This window comes from Montipora foliosa, chromosome 4 (assembly GCF_036669935.1).
Source record: "Montipora foliosa isolate CH-2021 chromosome 4, ASM3666993v2, whole genome shotgun sequence".
NCBI lineage: Eukaryota > Metazoa > Cnidaria > Anthozoa > Scleractinia > Acroporidae > Montipora > Montipora foliosa.
Genome location: NC_090872.1, coordinates 13,710,597 through 13,715,596, shown reverse-complemented (window position 1 = coordinate 13,715,596; position 5,000 = coordinate 13,710,597). Strand labels below are relative to the sequence as shown.

General features: G+C 38.5%; 1 protein-coding gene across 19 annotated transcripts in view; it reads right to left on the bottom strand.

Moving 5' to 3' along the window:
- Positions 1–5,000, bottom strand: part of LOC137999940 (neuropeptide Y receptor type 1-like) — a 67,763-nt gene that overhangs the window by 11,030 nt on the left and 51,733 nt on the right. For 6 of the 19 annotated variants that reach the window (XM_068845964.1, XM_068845958.1, XM_068845959.1 and 3 more), the window contains one exon: positions 4,673–4,736. The exons of 9 other annotated variants lie outside the window; for them this stretch is intronic. The gene's annotated coding sequence lies outside the window, so the exon portion shown is untranslated. Of the gene's footprint in view, positions 1–224; positions 245–4,672; positions 4,737–4,963 lie in introns of those variants that run through there. 4 more of the 19 variants (XM_068845955.1, XM_068845956.1, XM_068845970.1 and 1 more) reach the window with 3 other exon arrangements.

Below are 5,000 nucleotides of genomic sequence, written 5' to 3'. Positions count from 1 at the left end.
TTTTCTGCAGCTACGGCCTGCCGTTACTCTACCCTTACTCAGTTATTTTCTTCGTCCTCTGCCTAACTCAAAAGCTTGCTGATTATCTTTTAAACTGTCCAAAGGACGGCCCTCTTTCTTTCTTACACGAAAATTTCTTAATTTATCAAGGAGGAGTTCGCAAAGGTCGATTTGTCCGCCGTCTCTCTTGAATGTATTGAATTTTGTTTTCTCTAAAAACTCACCCCTTCTTTCATGTTTTCATGCGAACTTCACTTTCGGCGATAGTTCAACTTAATTTAAAAGGTTTAATTTTAAACCGTTTGTACAAATACTAACCTTAATCAATCATGTTTTTGCGACATACAAAACAAATATATGGCTCAAGTTCATATCACAGTGGCGTCAGCTCTAGTCACGAAAAGTGACATTCGAACTAATGGGTTTCTTAGACAATGTGTTGTTAAAATTGTGAACACAAGCAAATGAATTGCCAAAAGGAGATTGTATTTCATTTGCAATAAAAAAAGCCGTTCGTTTGACTAAGGCCTAACAAGACATCCTTCCTTTTTTTCTTATAGAAGCATTATTTTGTCTCAAGTGTAACCTCTTTTTGGAGGGGTTGTCAGTAAAAGATGACTATGTTGGTTATTGATGGAAAGAAGTAATTGCAGTGAGACACTTGGCATTTATTTCCAAGTAATTAATGTTTCGATAAATCATGAAAAAAACCAATTACCTGTTTGGGAACAACCTGAAATGTGGAAATAAGGCCGGAAAACGGAGCTTTGGGCGAAAACGAGTTTATTTGTAACTTGGATTAATCGCTCTGCGGTCGGCTCAGTTGGAGGAGGATGAACCCAAAATCAAATCATTTTCGTAATGAAATTAGAATACGAAAAGCTCCTTGGAAATAAGTTAGGCTCAGCCACGTTAACGATTCATTTGAAAATTGGTTTGTCTCGGCTGCTTTTACTGCTTTTAACTGCATTTCCAACCAGTTGAATACTGCTTCAGCCTGGTTACGCCGGAAACATATTCCACTGACTTTACCCTAGTAGGTAAAGTTTGTCTGACAGACGAGGGATTCCATTGAGGAGAGACGGTTTGGGAGAATAATAAAAAGATCTGACATCGCGTTTAACGAAAACGTCAACCGCTCAGGCTGAAATTTCCAATTTCCAAAAAAGTATCAAAGAATCATATTTAACCCTTGAACTCCCATTCTCCTAACTACTGTCCTAGATTTCTTCGTTGGACGGTCATGAGAATTTGGTGTTACATCAGGATCACATCCTTAAGCTGATCATAGCAACGTTCATTCTTAATACATGTCTACCTGACAATGCATTGAAGTTGAGGGCAGAATTTACATACTTATGATCAATCATGGGAGTCAAGGGGTTTCTCTAGCTCATTTCTCCCCTTTTATTTAGCAGTTATCCTGCGAAATCGCGTGGAATATCGCCTCATACTTAGCCGAAGAGGCCGTAGGCCGAGTTGGCTAAAATCAGGCGATATTCCGCAAGATTGAGCAGGATAATTGTCTTATTATTCAACGCATTGATTACACAGCACAATTCTGTACGTTTATTGGGAAAAAAAGCTGGAAAAACTACCATTTTTCTCCGCGTCACAAAAATTACGTATATCGCAGGATATCTGTTGAGTACGCACGACGAATATTGAGGGCGCAATGATCATATTTGGACATTGTCACAATGTGTTGAATAATAATTACAGGTATTCATCAAAGTCTCAAAACAGAGAGATATGATAGCATAAGATATCATAATTTTCATGCTCATTTTATGATAACAGGTGCAGACTGCCGCTAAGCTTACTCCTCCACAGTTACAACACGGCTTGAAAATTTCGTTCCCTATTTTGTCTTTGGTATATTTTGCTGAAAAAGAAACCACGTAGTCCTTTAAGTTATAGTAACTTAAATTAATACATAGACTATCGTTTGCCTTTCCTGTCAACATATTTTAATTTTATTTTCTGATTAGCCACTTGCTAATTGAACCCAGCTGCACCTCGCGTGTTGCATTTGAACATAGCCCACCCAGTTGGTAAAGCATTGCACCGGAATCGCAGAGGTAATGGCTTCGAATCCTGTTGCATGGAGCCACCGCCTGAATTTTTCAGGTGTCTATAAAAAAGACAATTGCTTAAATTATCTAGATAACTGCGAGGAACGCTTCTATCTTTGGTCTTTTGCATAGACACTATTTTATTTATTTTATTTTTTTGTGGAGACGTCTAATATCGGGACAGAGCCTGAAAAGTTCTTTACAACGATGTCCTTAATTTAATTGAAAGTTGTGTGGTACAGTAATATATAGATTTAGCCAAGCGTAAAAGCGGAGCTCCCCTTTCTAACCCCAGAAAGCAATATAGTATGTATGGAAATAATTATGCTTGTGCATAAAGTACAAAATTAATCGTCATTAGTGTATACAGTTCATAGTGATCATGCAGACACCTCTGAGCTGACAGCAGTAAACAAACAAGCTTTGCAAACTACTAAATCTAAAATCTCTTTCACAGCATTTTCATTTTCCATTTGACTGATAATTTTTACACCCTCTCTCTCAGTTTAGAACAACAGCAAAAATTAATAATTGCAAAAAGTCCAGCTAAAGCGCAGTAATTCGCTTACTCGACTGCAATTTAACAGTAAAACAAAGCAGCAGCAGTAAACAAACAAGCGAGTTGCAAACAATAACCAACAATTCTAATCAACAACTAAAACTATAATTACACGCACAGTTATCTCTTTCACAGCATTTTCATTTTCCATTTGACTGATAATTTTTACACCCTCTCTCTTCAGTTTAGAACAACAGCAAAAATTACTAATTAAAAAAAGTCAAGCTAAAGCGCAGTAATTCGCTTACTCGACTGCAATTTAACAGTAAAACAAAGCAGCAGCAGTAAACAAACAAGCGAGTTGCAAACAATAACCAACTAAAACTATAATTACAACCGCAAAAATTACTAATTAAAAAAAAGTCAAGCTAAAGCGCAGTAATTCGCTTACTCGACTGCAATTTAACAGTAAAACAAAGCAGCTCACGACTGGACATCCATTTCACACAAAAAGCCTCGAAAGGTATTAATTTAGTTTGGAAAGTTGCCACCGTAATGCGTCGTCATAATGAATTCAGTTCCAAACTTTAAAATTGAGCAACCGCCGCTGGCCACGAACAAGACAATTCATCTTGTTATAACCAGAAACCTATAAGGGTTGAAACGTGTAACGGCCGCTTGTGTGCTGGGAAACAAGCTTCTGAATATTCAATTTACTAAGTACCATATTTGGAAAAACAAGAGCGAGGGGTTTCCAAATATTGTACTTAGCACTGAAACATTCAACCAATCAGTTTGCACTGAATATTCGGAAGCTGTGAACGCGCGTTACACGTTTCACGTGGGTTTCTGGTTATAACTCAATCGCTGTTGGAGATTTTTTGCCGAAAATCTCAAATTACATTAAGTCTTATCTGGCCAAAAAGAACCTAAACTGTCCAAACATTGCTTACGAGTGCATTCGTTGCAGAAAAAATGTACTGCAATATAAATTTACGGGGTCGAGAGTTCGGTTATAATATGTCTAACGAAATAGGCAATGATGTCCAGAAAACTCTCCAATGATGTCGGCTGCTGTACGCTTCAAATGGAAACGTGGTGTGTGTCAACATGGAATTGCAAATATTTTCAGGCCTCCTTCGTTTTTTAGCGAGTTTTACAAAATATGTGAAGCTGCGAGGCGTGCATTGAGAAGGAAAACATTACCTTAAAGCTAGCCAATAGACCCTTCCACGGTTTTCGGCGCCATCTGGATCGGGGGGCAAACACGGCAAAATTTACCGTAAATGCATGGGATTTTGGCCGACTTTGAACCGCTGTAGCGCCGCTAATGAGAGACAGATTTCCACAGTGATAGTGTCTTTTAAAAGACATTTATACTGAGATTATTTTCATGGAATATAAAGAACAGCTTCAGGCTACAACAACCATAAACGAGTTTTTTTAAGATTCCAGTCAAACCCTTCTAAAATCACGGCAAATTGCCGCGAAATTAGAAGCAACATGAGAAGATTTATTATTCTCATTTACAGACGTGATGCCTTCCTCGAAGGCCTTATTTTCTGTTAAATGAACGATATAATTTAAACTATTAAAAGTAACGGCAAAAGTTGGAAATCTGTCTCTTTTTAGCGGCGCTACAGCGGTTCAAAGTCGGCCAAAATCCCATTACATTCACTGTTACGTGTTTCCCCCATACAAGATGGCGGTAAAAAAACCGTGGAAGGGTCTATTCTGGGTGTAAGGAAAATCATTTATTGTGATTTTCTGGCGGCTCTATGTAGGTATTTGGATTGAAACGCCGAAAAACTCTAGACCGCCCAAGAAAAAGTATTTATTTTCGGTGGCAATCACGGTACCCATAATTTTGCAACAGTATACAGTACTGGAAACTATTTGTGTATTTGTCCGGTTTCTGGCCGCAGATCGAGTCTCTGTTTTGACCTAGGCAAAACCTTATCTACCGTAACAGAAAGCCTTGCTTTACTTAGGATTTTATACCGACGCGGTCAGAATACGTGAAATTAATCAAATTGCACGTAGAGGAAGACTTGATTTTGAAGTCAATAAAAATATCGAATAATGTGATGATATTTACATCCTTTCATTCTTTCAGTTCTCCAGCTCCACTTATTCTTGCGCTCATGGTCAACGCGGTCGCTCTGAAAAACACAAACAACAAACCTTCATATTTGTGACCGAGCGCATTGATGAAACGATACAGTTCCACAAAATAGAACTGTAGCTGTGATTGGCTCAATCCGAGAAAGGAATGTGGTTCCATCCTTTCCTTGCGTGACATCTCGAAAGAAGGCTGCGAAAAAGACTATACGGGCTTACGCTGACGTCATAACCAACATTTCTCGAAAGATTTCCCAAAAAATCTTACCCATGGTGCTCCGCTGGTGCGCTTCGCGTGTCTGAGC